This window comes from Triticum aestivum, chromosome 6B (assembly GCF_018294505.1).
Source record: "Triticum aestivum cultivar Chinese Spring chromosome 6B, IWGSC CS RefSeq v2.1, whole genome shotgun sequence".
NCBI classification, from domain to species: Eukaryota; Viridiplantae; Streptophyta; class Magnoliopsida; order Poales; family Poaceae; genus Triticum; species Triticum aestivum.
In genome coordinates, this window is record NC_057810.1 from 462,017,891 (window position 1) to 462,032,821 (window position 14,931).

The following is a 14,931-nucleotide window of genomic DNA, read 5'->3' on the forward strand; positions in this document are numbered from 1 at the left end:
TTTGCCGAATTGCCCTATAACCGCAATTTCCCTTCCAAACTGAACATACCATTCTTTTCAATCCTTTCAATGATCATTTGTAAATTTCCTCAGGCTGGTATGAAGAGTTTCAATGATTTATGTATCAAAACTAATTCTTTTTGCCACCTAAGGGAATAACTTTACAAGCCACCTCCCTAAGGTGCCCTGTTATGGAATCATGGCAATTATTTCCTCGCTACTTTGAAACCATGCACCATTTTATTAAAGTGTGGAATCGTTTCCTACCAATTTGAACATTCGTCATCTGTTTGTTTCCTTCCCTTTGGAAGTGTGTTTGTGTCTCAGCTCAAGAGGTGATTCAACGTCTCATTCCGTGAGTTGACCATGGTTCGCTTGATCTTCATAAAGATCGAATCCGGTAGAGTTCCCTCTCTTTCTGTTGTCATGTCGAGTGAAGATCTCGAAGGCAAAGATGTCAAAACCAAGATGATGGAATGAATCAACATCTTCGAGAAGGGCAGTTGGATCCTGAAGATCGTAATAGTTTTGTGACCCCTTTTCCTCTTACCTCACGTCTTGAATCTCGGGACGAGATTCTTGTTTAGTGGGGGAGAGTTGTCACATCCCTAGTCCTGGTATGCAGTAGGCTAGCCCTTCATGTGTGCATCATGTTTAACTTTCAAATGAACTTGAAATGGGGGATGTTCAAACCCTAGCATAAAAAGAAATCCACCAGGTTCAACTAAAATATTTTTTAGTGAACCCAAATGGCCTTCAAAAATGTTCATCATTTTTGGAAATGCTGGAAACAGCAACCAGAGGTGATGCACATTTTTGCATGACATTTTGGATTGTTGAATTAACACATATTGTATTTTTAATTGGAGAAAATAAATATTATAAATACTTTATTGGTTCAATAATTCTGATTTTTGTTGAGGGGCTTTGGAATAATCCTTTTAGTCCCTAAAAAATTTATCACAAGCAACAAAATTAGTTTGGTTCAAAACCAAATTAAAACAAATGTCAGAAATAGAAGACAGAAACAAAATAGAGAAAAGGAGAAACTTACCTGGCGTCTCCAGCCGGCCCAGCACTGTGCAGCCCACTTGGCAGCCTAGCCAACTGGCCCAGCCCACCAGAAGCCCCACCGTCTTCAACCTCTGCCAGTAGGCAGAGGCGTGTCGACGTGCGCGTGCCGGAGCTCCACCTCCTGCTTCCACCTCCTGCTTCCCCCTCGCGCTGTCTCCGTGCCACAGGAACGGCCTCGACCCCCTCTGCCTCTCCCCTCACTCTGGGGCTCTCTCCCTCTCCTGTAGCTCCCTCCCCGCAACACCACCGAACACGCCATCGCCGCCGCTTGCTGCTGCTACGGCCACAGCCACGTCCTCGCCCCTCCGTCATGCCCAAGAGCTCCGTGCCGTCGTCCTCGTCTTCTCCGTCAAGCCGTGCGTCTCCGGACGCCCTATGGAGCCGCCATCTCCGTCGTCTTCACCTCCGGCCGCCCGAGATCTTCGTCGCCGTTCTGCCCGCGCTGGACCACCTCCGAGCTTGCTGGCGCCTCCTCCGGATCCGCTGTGAGCCCTGTCGCCGTTTCCCTCTCTCTGTTTTGTCACTCATGCGTCGTAGCCATGCCAACCACCGGACCCGAGCGGCCGCGCCACCGCGGATCCTCACCGTCGTGGCCAGAGCCACTGCAGCTCGCGCCCGCACATGTCATCGCGCATAGGAGCCTCCCAGAAGGCCAAAGCCGCCGCCCGCAGCTCCCGCCGTGCCCTGCAGCACCCCGCGCGCACCTGGCCGTGCTCCGGCCGCCGCGGCCGAGCTCCTCGCTGTCACCTCCGGCCACCCCAGGCCCGGCTGGCTCCACCACCTGACGCGCGTTGGTCTAGGCTCTCGAATGAGCCCAACCACGCTGCGAACGGGGTAACACAGCCCGTTCCCGAGTGCCCCGCCACGTCTGCTGCTGCCGGTGGCTAAACGCCGGCGGGTTTGACCCACTAACCAAGGGTTTGACCTCCCCCTGGGTCACTGACATGTGGGACCAGCCCACCTAATTAATCTAGGTTAGATTAAGTTAAAACGCTAATTAACATAGTTAGTTAGGTTAGTAACTAACACGCGGGCCCACAGGTTAGTTTGACCTAGGCCGCCCGTTGACCTGCTGACGTCAGCATGATGTCATGCTGATGCAGTAAACTATTTTCTGGATTTAGTCTAATTTAAAATAACCAGGAAATTCCAGAAAATAGTATAAACTTCAAAAATTCATATTAATTCAACCGTAACTCCAAATTAAATAAATAATATATGAAAAATGATCAGAAAAGTCCAATCTATCCATCTGTACCATTTTCATGCATGTTAGAGCAACCTAACCTTGCTGTTTAGGTGAAACAAATTAATGCACTAATATGACCTCTTATTTTGGGTTTGCATTTGAATCCTTGACTGAAATGAACTCAATCGCCCACTTGTTCATTCCGATACAATCCCACTCTCTTGCTCCTGCTCTCCTTTACTGCATTAGGACAACAATGATTCCACTGTTACATGCTGTGGTAGTTGAACCCCTTTCCTCTACATAACCTATCATTGCCACAGTAAATAGATGAAACCCACTAGCATGAGTAGGAGTTGTTTGAGCCCTGATGTGCCTACTCATTCATGCTTTTTTTGTCATGCCTGCTATTGCTTAGACTTGTGTCAGGTATGATTCATCGGGGATGAATTGGAATGTGGTGAACATGTCCTACTGTTGAGAGCTAAGTGTGTGAACTCGATTTGGTAAAGGTAGCGATGAGAGGTCATGTAGGAGTACATGGTGGGTTGTCTCATTGAAACCGTCCTCAGGAACTGAGTTCTGTGTTTGTGATCCATGAACAGCTACTACCACACATTGGAATGCTTAAGTGCCCCTCTCGACTTATTAATCAACATGATCTCTGTCCAGGAGTTGCAACTAGTTTCTGTTGTTTGTAGGTAGTGTTAGTAGTCTACCAAGTGGAACCCGGTACAGGTGGGCCTGGGACAGACTAGGCCCCATGCCACGGTGTACCAAGCATAGATCCACCCGTCGAGGTGGGCTTGGGAACCCTGCACACATGTGTTTGGGGCCATGAGCGACACCCCGGCCGGATCTCCTTGCAGATGGAACCCGAATAGGCGATAAACCTGGACGAGAGACTTGTGTGGTTAGTCAGGTCGTGGCCGTCACCCTCGCTGGGCTTCCGCTTGAAGGTTGCCGAGTACATGTTGTGTAAACGACGATAAGTGGTGAGAGCGTGTGTGAAGAAGTACACCTCTGCAGGGTTAACATTATCTATTCGAATAGCCGTGTCCGCGGTAAAGGACTTCTGGGTTGCCTGTACAGTTCATAGCCAAGTGAAAGTGGATACTCTAAAATACGCAAGATAAGCGTGAGTGCTACGGATGGCGTTCTCGTAGGGAGACGGGAACGGATCCATAGTGGTGTATTGATATGGTGAATATCTGGACTCGTGTGCGCCACCTCAGAAGAGTTACTTGCAGTCGTAGTTCAGGATAGCCACCGAGTCAAAGATGGCTTGCTGCAGTTAAATCCCACCACCCCTTTGTTGATAATGAAGCATATGTAGTTAGTTCTGATGTAAGTCTTGCTGGGTACATTTGTACTCACGTTGCTTAATTTATGTTTTTGCAGAGAGACTTCAGTCTCGCTAGTAGTTCCACGTGGACTTCGACGTTTAGCTTGTTACCTCAGCTACGATCTTGTGCCCTCGGCAGGATCTGGTAGATAGTCAGGCTGCTCAACCTTTTTCATTTGTAGATGTCTGTACTCAGACATGTTAAGCTTCCGCTTCTGCCTTGACTTGTGTGCTCTGAATGTTGGGTCATGAGACACATGTTTGTAATATCTCGCTCCTCGGAGCCTATTGAATAAATACTTTGAGTCGTAGAGTTATGTTGTGATGCCATTTTGTATTTGCACATATCGAGCATATTGTGTGTATGATTTGAAATGCTTGATATGTGTGGGATCTGACTATCTAGTTGTTTATGCTTGGTAGCCTCTCTTACCGATAAGTGTCTCCTAGTGCTTACACTGAGCCCTAGTAGCTTGCTACTGCTCCGGAACACTTAGACTGGCCGGCATGTGTCCTCCTTCGTTCCTGTGTCTGTCCCTTCGGGAAAATGTCACGCAGTGTCTACCGGAGTCCTGTTAGCCTGCTACAGCCCGGTTTACCGGAGTCCTATTAGCCTAGTTGCTACAGCCAGGATTCACTCGCTGATGACCGACACGTTCGTTGTTGGGTCATGTATGCCTGTCCCTGTAAGTTAGTGCCACTTTGGGTTCACGACTAGCCATGTCAGCCCGGGTTCTATGTCATATGGATGCTAGCGGCACTATCATATACGTGAGCTAAAAGGCGCAAACGGTCCCGGGCCAGGTAAGGTGGCACCCGTGGGAATACCGTGCGTGAGGCCGCAAAGTGATATGATGTGACACATGCTAGATCGGTGTGACTTAGGATCGGGGTCCTAACACCCCCCCCCCCCCCCGACGCCGTGCCGCCTCGCCGGATCCTCGCTGGAGGTAGCCGCCGCCGCCTCCGCTGTTCATCGTTTAGGTTCTGTTAAAGAAAATTCGTTCGTTAGCCTGTTCGTCTCATTTTTTTCCAGGGTTTTATTTGTGATTCTTTTCGATCGTGATTTTTGCCCTGATCTTCGATCTAGTATATCTTTTCGCTCGTTTATCCAAATTAGATGAAACAAGCGCCTAGATCTTCGTCTCGAAGCCCTCTTTTAGGGTCTTTCCGTGAGTTAATCCTGAGTTGTTCGACCTTCGAGAAGAACCATTCTTTTAGGGTCTTTCCTTTCCTCTCGTTGTCATGTTAGTTGGAGTTCTCAGAGCAAGACTTCGAGACAATGATGGTGATCGAATCAACGCTCTTATGAAGTGCACCCTGGATCGTGAAGATTATACTAGTTGTGTTTCCCCTTCACCTTACCCTACGCTTGAATCTCGGGACGAGATTTTTGTTTAGTGGGGGTGAGTTGTCACATCCCTGGTCCTGTTATGCACTAGGCTAGACCTCATGTGAGCATCATGTTTTAATTCAAATGAAATTTGAATTGAGGAATTCAGAAGCCTCAAAACCCTAAATAAAAGAAGGGCAAAAACCCTAAAATCTCATCCATTGTTCCAAAATGCTCTTCTTAGATGTTTAATATTTTTGGCAAGGGTTTTGATCCAAACCAAAAATAATGAACATTTTAAAAAAGGATTTATTTTGGGACTTTGAATTTAAATCAATACTATTTTGAATTTGAACTTATATCCAAATATTACTGAATATATGTTCAAATAACTGAAACATTTTTATGTGCTTTGGTATAATCCCATTGTGCTAAATAAAATGTTCAGGGGAATTTTGTCACTGTCTTTGAATTTGTTTTATTTCAAAACAGTGGCAAAAGATTAAATAAAAACAAAACAGAAGAAAAATATGAAACAAAACAGAACTTACCTGGCGCCACTTACCTGGCCCAGCTCCATCTGGCCGGCCCAGCCCACCTCCTCCCCCTTGTCCTCTTCCTCCTCTGCCAGGAGGACGAACAGAGGCGAGGCGTGGCGCGCGCCCGAGAGGCCTCGGCCACCTCCTGCTTGCCGCCCCGCCCCGGATCGGCTAAGGATGCCACGACACCCCCCCTGGAACCCCCTCGTCCGCTCCCTTGCCTCCCTGCTCTCTCCCTCTCACTCCCCTGCTCTTTTCCCCTCATGGCCGAAGCCGCCATGGCCACTCCGCTGAGAAACACCGCGGCCAGCCACTCCCTCGCTCCCTCTCCGTGTTCCCGAGATCCGTATCGCCTCCAGCGTCATCCTCGCCAAACCAAGCATTACCGGAAGCCCTGCAATGCCGGCGCCATCATCTTCTTCTTCCTCGGGCACCGAAGGCCGTCATCGTCGATTCGTCGCCGTCGTCGCTTCCCCGAGCTCGTTGACCATCTCGACGTGACCACTGTGAGCTCATGATCCGTTTCCCCCTATTACCGCACTCGATAGCGCTCTATAGTCGCGTATGTCGCCGAGCCCGAAAGCTCACCGCCGCCGGCCATGTCGCCGTCGTGGCTACAGACGCCGTAGCTCGTGCCTGGGCGCGTCATAGTACTCGGTTTGCTCCCAGGAGATGACCCCGACCACCAGCTGGACCTGCCTTGCACCAGAACTCCGAACCCGCGCTCGCCCGAACTCCGGTCGCCGCCGCGGGCCCCGTTCCGGTGAGCTCGGGCCACCTCAGCCCCTGCCGTTTGCACAGATGGATGCGGGCGACTCCCAGCTCCACGTAGACGCCCTCATCCGCCCCTTTGGTCGCCGGAGATGCAAATCCGAGCGTCTCCGCCGCTCTGCTTGGTCGTCGGCGGCTAGCCGCCGGTGTGTCCGACGTGGCCGCGTGATTAGTGTTAATTACGGCCAGCTAACCCCCCCCCCAGAGCCACTGACAGCCGGGCCCCACGGCCTAACCAACCGGCTAACTAAAATAGATTAGGGTTAATCTAATTGCAGTGGCCCCACGCGTCAGTTTTGACCGTGCTGACGTGGCCGTTGACTGGGCCCACATGTCAGCGACACAAACCAGTCTGAGACACTGACGTGTGGACCCCACTGGCCAGGTTTGACCTGGACCAGCCACGTTGACCTGCTGACGTCACTAATACGTCATGCTGACGCAGTATCTGTTTCTGGAATTAAAATAAATCAAAAATGATTTATAAATTCCAGAAAATAGCTAAAACTTCTAAAAATCATAGAAAATTAACCGTAACTCCAAATTAAATAATTTATATATGAAAAATTATCAGAAAAATTCAAGGAATCCATCTGTACCATTTTCATGCATGCTAGAACAACTTATAGCTGCTGTTTAGCACAAATCAATTAAATGGCATTTGAATAATCACATATGGAGTTTGAATTTGAATCTTGTATTCAAACCAACTTCATTTAATCTGTTGCTAGTTGCATTAGCCCAAAACACATTCATTTTGCCATGTCATGATCATGCATCATATTGTGCATTGCATTGATTGTGTTCCTTCTGTGTTGCCGGTATTGTTCCCCTCTCGATAGACGTGATACCGATGATGTGATCGTTGACACTGATGAAGACTCAATGTTATCTTCAGAAGTGCCAGGCAAGCAAAACCCCCTTGTTCATTCCGATACAATCCCACTCTCTCGCTCCTGCTCTCTTTTACTGCATTAGGACAACACGATTCATCTGTTACTTGCTGCGGTAGCTGAACCCCTTTATCCTCTGCATGACCTGTCATTGCCACAGTAAATAGATGAAACCCACTAGCATGAGTAGGAGTTGTTTGAGCCCTGATGTGCCTACTCATTCATGTTTGTTTGTCATGCCTGCTACTGCTTAGAGTTGAGTCAGGTCTGATTCATCGGGGATGAATCAGAGGCGTGTGAACATGTCCTACTGTGTGTGAGCTAAGTGTGTGAACACGATTTGGTAAAGGTAGCGGTGAGAGGCCATGTAGGAGTACATGGTGGGTTGTCTCATTGCAGCCGTCCTCAGGAACTGAGTTCTGTGTTTGTGATCCATGATTCAGCTACTACCACGCATTGGGCCCGAAACCAATGGACCCTCTCGGCTTCTTGATCACCCTTGTCCTCTGTCCAGGAGTTGCAAGTAGTTTCTGGTGTTTGTAGTATGCTGGAGGCCGTGCGCAGCGCTGACCGTAGGGGTGGGCTGTGATGCGGTAGGCACGTGGCACGGTGTACCGGGCGCCCGTTTGGTGTCTCGGGAACCCTGTTCACATCGTTTGGGGCTGTGAGCGAAACTCCGGCCGGATCTCCTCATGGATGGAACCCGAATAGGCGATAAACCTGGACTAGAGACTTGAGTGTTTAGGTAGGCCGTGGCCGACACCCACGTTGGGCTTCCGCTTGAAGGTTGCCGAGTACATGTCGTGTAAACGGCGGTAAGTGGTGAGAGCGTGTGTGAAGAAGTACACCCCTGCAGGGTTAATATGATCTATTCGAATAGCCGTGTCCGCGGAAAAGGACTTCTGGGTTGCTTATATCAGTTCATAGACAAGTGAAAGTGGATACTCTAAAATACGCAAGATAAGCGTGAGTGCTATGGATGGCGTTCTCGTAGGGAGACGGGAGCGGTTCCATAGTGGTGTATTGATATGGTGAATATGTGGACTCGTGTGCGCCACCTCAAAAGAGTTACTTGCAGTCGTAGTTTAGGATAGCCACCGAGTCAAAGCTGGCTTGCTGCAGTTAAACCCCACCATCCCCTTTGTTGATAATGATGCATATGTAGTTAGTTCTGATGTAAGTCTTGCTGGGTACATTTGTACTCACGTTTGCCTATTTTATGTTTTTGCAGAGAGACTTCAGTCTCACTAGTAGTTCCGCGTGGACTTCGACGTTTAGCTTGTTACCTCAGCTACGATCTTGTGCCCTCGGCAGGATCTGGTAGATAGTCAGGCTTCTCAGCCTTTTTCATTATAGATGTCTGTACTCAGACATGATAGCTTCCGCTTGTGCTTTGATTTGTATGCTCTGAATGTTGGGTCATGAGACCCATGTTTGTAATATCTCGCTCCTCGGAGCCTATTGATAAATTACTTGAGTCGTAGAGTCATGTTGTGATGCCATGTTGTATTTGCACATATCGAGCATATTGTGTGTATGTTATTGAAATGCTTGGTATGTGTGGGATCTGACTATCTAGTTGTTTATCTTTAGTAGCCTCTCTTACCGGGAAATGTCTCCTAGTGTTTCCACCGAGCCATGGTAGCTTGCTACTGCTCCGGAACACTTAGGCTGGCCGGCATGTGTCCTTCTTCGTTCCTGTGTCTGTCCCTTCGGGGAAATGTCACGCGATGAATACCGGAGTCCTGCTAGCCCAGTGCTACAGCCTGGATTCACTCGCTGATGACCGACACGTTCGATGCTGGGTCATGGATGCCTGTCCCTGTAAGTCTGTGCCACTTTGGGTTTACGACTAGCCATGTCAGCCCGGGCTCCTTATCATATGGATGCTAGCGACACCGTCATATACGTGTGCCAAAAGGCGCAAACGGTCCCGGGCTAAGGTAAGGCGACACCCGTGGGAATACCGTGCGTGAGGCCGCAAAGTGATATGAGGTGTTACATGCTAGATCGATGTGGCATTGAGTCGGGGTCCTGACAGCGTTGGTATCAGAGCTTGACTGCCTGTAGGATTACCAAGCCAAACTGGTCGAAGTTGAGTCTAGAAATTCTTTAGTTATATAAGGGAATTGATTGTGGGATGGAACGTAAGGCTCTTTTTACTCCTTATACCTCATGGCCTTCTGATCTGAGTCATCTTATCTTTCCTACGGGGATTAAGAACTAGGCTATCTCTTCTTTCTATCAGGATCACGTGTTACTAATCCGTAGACTTATAAGATTGTTGGATTTAAGCCTCAGTTCAGTTCCTACTACTTCCGTATGTTAATTGTTGATCTCGAGACCTTGATATGGTGCTTCTGAGTGGTTATGCCACCATTTTGTAGTATGTCTCAAATCTTTTCTGAGCATTTATAGCCGTTATGCTGTCCGAGTCATCCCAGGTTTCTAAATAATCTGATGCATTTGCAAAATCCTTTCCCTCTGGTTTCGATGTTCCTTTATGCCAGCTCAATCACACTAATTGTTGAGTTGAGGTATTCTATTGCCTTGGCATCTATGTTGGAATTATTATTATGACCCTAGGTGTCTCAGGGGATCATCTAGTGGTCTAGCCATGATTGTGTCCTAGTGTGATGATCCTGGCCTTTATTCTTGAAAGCATTCTGTGATGCTACTTAGGAGTAGGTATTCTACTCCTGGGTTTTGAACCCGAGATTCACTCTACTTACCTCATGTTGATAGTGTTTGCTAGTTCCTTTAGGATATTAGTAACTTTGCGATAGTCCTCGAGGTTCGTGGTATATCCTTCTTCCAATTACCATGAACCATTCTTGGCAGAAGTTCTTCTGAACCAAAAGGTGACAACAAGAGTGCTCTTGATGAGTTCACCATTATATATTGTGGCTCTGCCAGTTCTACCTTTCCACATGGATTGTCCGGAAGAAATATGTTGAATTCGTTCGACATGCCAAACCATGCATCCACAACTCAGAAAATCGTGTGTTCCTTTGAGTTATCCCTCTTTAGTTGTCTACTGACCTTCGTCTATCAATTGATAGTCAAGAGTATGCGTGCGTTCGTTTATCGATGCCTATTACTCTTGTGGTCCGTCAAGCCATTCTATCGCGGAATGATAGGAGAAACAAACTCCAGTACCTCTTCCATATCTAGGATTGGGTCAAAGCAATTGTGCTCCGCAAATCAAAATGCCAGCCCAGCTTTTGGTTCTGTTCTACCTTGGAGTATTACCCCCTTTATGTCAGAATTGTCATGAGAACTACACCAACTCTCATGAATTTTGACGTAGTGATACTTCTCACCATCACTACTCATTCCTCGGTTCCGTGTGGTTATAACCGGAATGTCGACAAGTGAATCGTGATCTGTGAAATCAATACTCCTAGCAACCTTGTTGCTTGGTAGTTAAACGGACATTAACCTCATTCTTAACGTGTTGGTTCTTGAATCATCATTCTAAGATTGATCGTGCTACCTTGTTCATCTTCCTGGTGCACATTTCGATTGATGAGTTAGGATTTTGTCAAGTCCTCGCTCATTTGATCATATCGTCTTGCCCTGAAAGGCAAGATTGTTCTCGAGCTTAGTAACATACCGGTGGTTCATGATTTTCCGAATATCTTCTTGGAAGCGTTACCGGATTATTTCCTGACTGTTATGTTGGGCTTGTGATCAAGTTGGTTTCTTGTGAACCACCCTTTCTCCAACAATTTGTGTTGGATATCCCGGAGCTAGTTGGTTAAGCTAGACAACAACTTGGAGAGTTGGAAGATAAAAGCCTGTCTGACTTAGTTCATGTTAAGAGATATCTTTCTGTGTATGTGTGTGTGTTGAAGAAAGATGATATCTTCATCGATTGGTCCCTGTGATCAGTTGCTGGACCTATTGTCTTATCAATCCTTTGATTTGAGTGTGGGCTATCGTCAAATCAAATCAGTACCAACGATGCTCGTAATGTTGTCTTACTCGTGGTTGATCCCTCGAGCATACACCCTTACATCTTTGGTCTGACCAATGCTATCACTTGTTCACTTAACTATGGAATTCCTTTTAAAAGGAAACCCTGATGAATTGTTGTTGAGCCCATTGACAACATCCTTATCTCCTCCATGATTTTGTTGAACATTAAGTTAGTGTTGGAAACTTTTGAAGCATTTTCTTCATGCTAGCTCATGAAGTATTTGTTTGATGAAAGGAGTGACTTCCTCTTATACACGTGCATTTGGTGAAAGTTGCCGCCGTGAATTTGAGAAAGTTAGTTTTGCTTCCTCTGGGATCATCCCAAGTCAGTCATGCATATGTGCGAAGTATTCTATGGTTTGGAGACTTGCAACCTTCATTCCATATGTGTTCCGAGCACACCAAGCCACTGATTGAGTTGTTCAAGGAGAAGAAGTTCCTTCTTAAGAGCATGCCTTATGCAAGGACTTCAATATCCTCGATTATGGTTCCCCACCTGAACTCGGTAGTGTTTTGTTGTAAGACTACCATGTGATAATGTTTTGTCTAGGACAACGTGTTCACATGTTTGTAGCAGAACCAGCTCATGTTTTGGAGCTTACTATCGTAGTTCATTTCCCGAGAATCTCGCAACGTCATCTCGTCGATTTGTGTTGCAAACTTTCATTTTTCTTCCTAGACTCGATGAGTCTGGAATATCCTGACACCAACCAGATCTGAATCTCAGGCAGATATGATGGTTGGAACATTTCCCAAGAACTATAATATCGGTCCCTCGAAACCGGTAAAGTGGATGTCGTGGCCAACACACCCAGCCGGAAGACCTGTTATTATAATATCTTGATTGAGGAAGTTGGCCACCTCCCCATAGGGATTTCGTAGGATTTACTCCCTAGTTGCCCCTATGGATTTCTGTGTTCCGAAGTCCGACCTTTTTACTTGATGTTCTAGATATCAAACCATATCTATGGATGGGTTACACTAGCACATCAAGGAGAACATTAGAAGCGGAGTGCTAAATGTCTCTTGGTCGATCATCCAGATTTTATTTCCTTGGCCCCGCCAAGGGTGAAATTTGAGAAGGTGTTATCTTCCTTTGCATCTGCATCCTCCATCACCATTCATCATGGTAGTAAGTTGTGTTACCGGATCCTTGACACGGGTATTGGTAAAACCTTGATGAATGTGGAAATGATCAAGTTCTTGAGAGCACGCACAAGCGCTACGTGTTATCATCGGCACTAACTGGGTTTGCTCTCAGTTTCCTCGGCAATGCTATAACCATTCCAATAGTGGAATAACTCTCTATTGTTGAGCCTCTCACCAGTTACCAGAGTCATTCCCAGCATTTGCATTTTGTTCCCAGCTTGCACCGCCAATGTGTCATTCTACCATGGGTCTCTTCCATTTCTGGTGATAAGCAAAAATCATCCATTGCATTGTCTTCAACAAGGTAATCCACATCATCCAAGTCCGAGTGTGCCATTCTACCGACCCCCTCCAAACGATCGCTCGAGATTTGCCTTAGGCTGGCTTAAAGGTTTTCAATGATCTCTGAATCAAAGGTAATTCTTTTTGCCACTTAAGGTAATAATCTACGAATCACCCTACTCCAGGATGTTTCGTCGTGGTATCATGGCAACTCAACTCCTCGCTACGTTGACAATCGTTTACCACCTTCTTAGGTGTGCAATTGTTGTCTACCTAGTGAACCTTCGTCATCCGTTTCTTTCCACCCCTCTTGATGTGTATCTCGTGTCTCAACCCGAGAGATGGTGCTATGTCTCATTCCGTGAGTTAATCCTGAGTTGTTCGACCTTCGAGAAGAACCATTCTTTTAGGGTCTTTCCTTTCCTCTTGTTGTCATGTTAGTTGGAGTTCTCAGAGCAAGACTTCGAGACAATGATGGTGATCGAATCAACGCTCTTATGAAGTGCACCCTGGATCGTGAAGATTATACTAGTTGTGTTTCCCCTTCACCTTACCCTACGCTTGAATCTCGGGACGAGATTTTTGTTTAGTGGGGGTGAGTTGTCACATCCCTGGTCCTGTTATGCACTAGGCTAGACCTCATGTGAGCATCATGTTTTAATTCAAATGAAATTTGAATTGAGGAATTCAGAAGCCTCAAAACCCTAAATAAAAGAAGGGCAAAAACCCTAAAATCTCATCCATTGTTCCAAAATGCTCTTCTTAGATGTTTACTATTTTTGGCAAGGGTTTTGATCCAAACCAAAAATAATGAACATTTTAAAAAAGGATTTATTTTGGGACTTTGAATTTAAATCAATACTATTTTGAATTTGAACTTATATCCAAATATTACTGAATATATGTTCAAATAACTGAAACATTTTTATGTGCTTTGGTATAATCCCATTGTGCTAAATAAAATGTTCAGGGGAATTTTGTCACTGTCTTTGAATTTGTTTTATTTCAAAACAGTGGCAAAAGATTAAATAAAAACAAAACAGAAGAAAAATATGAAACAGAACAGAACTTACCTGGCGCCACTTACCTGGCCCAGCTCCATCTGGCCGGCCCAGCCCACCTCCTCCCCCTTGTCCTCTTCCTCCTCTGCCAGGAGGACGACAGAGGCGAGGCCGGGCGCGCGCGCACGCGGCCTCGGCCACCTCCTGCTTGCCGCCCCGCCCCGGATCGGCTAAGGATGCCACGACACCCCCCTGGAACCCCCTCGTCCGCTCCCTTGCCTCCCTGCTCTCTCCCTCTCACTCCCCTGCTCTTTTCCCCTCATGGCCGAAGCCGCCATGGCCACTCCGCTGAGAAACACCGCGGCCAGCCACTCCCTCGCTCCCTCTCCGTGTTCCCGAGATCCGTATCGCCTCCAGCGTCATCCTCGCCAAACCAAGCATCACCGGAAGCCCTGCAATGCCGGCGCCATCATCTTCTTCTTCCTCGGGCACCGAAGGCCGTCATCGTCGATTCGTCGCCGTCGTCGCTTCCCCGAGCTCGTTGACCATCTCGACGTGACCACTGTGAGCTCATGATCCGTTTCCCCCTATTACCGCACTCGATAGCGCTCTATAGTCGCGTATGTCGCCGAGCCCGAAAGCTCACCGCCGCCGGCCATGTCGCCGTCGTGGCTACAGACGCCGTAGCTCGTGCCTGGGCGCGTCATAGTACTCGGTTTGCTCCCAGGAGATGACCCCGACCACCAGCTGGACCTGCCATGCACCAGAACTCCGAACCCGCGCTCGCCCGAACTCCGGTCGCCGCCGCGGGCCCCGTTCCGGTGAGCTCGGGCCACCTCAGCCCCTGCCGTTTGCACAGATGGATGCGGGCGACTCCCAGCTCCACGTAGACGCCCTCATCCGCCCCTTTGGTCGCCGGAGATGCAAACCCGAGCGTCTCCGCCGCTCTGCTTGGTCGTCGGCGGCTAGCCGCCGGTGTGTCCGACGTGGCCGCGTGATTAGTGTTAATTACGGCCAGCTAACCCCCCCCAGAGCCACTGACAGCCGGGCCCCACGGCCTAACCAACCGGCTAACTAAAATAGATTAGGGTTAATCTAATTGCAGTGGCCCCACGCGTCAATTTTGACCGCGCTGACGTGGCCGTTGACTGGGCCCACATGTCAGCGACACAAACCAGTCTGAGACACTGACGTGTGGACCCCACTGGCCAGGTTTGACCTGGACCAGCCATGTTGACCTGCTGACGTCACTAATACGTCATGTTGACGCAGTATTTGTTTCTGGAATTAAAATAAATCAAAAATGATTTATAAATTTCAGAAAATAGCCAAAACTTCAATAAATCATAGAAAATTAACCGTAACTCCAAATTA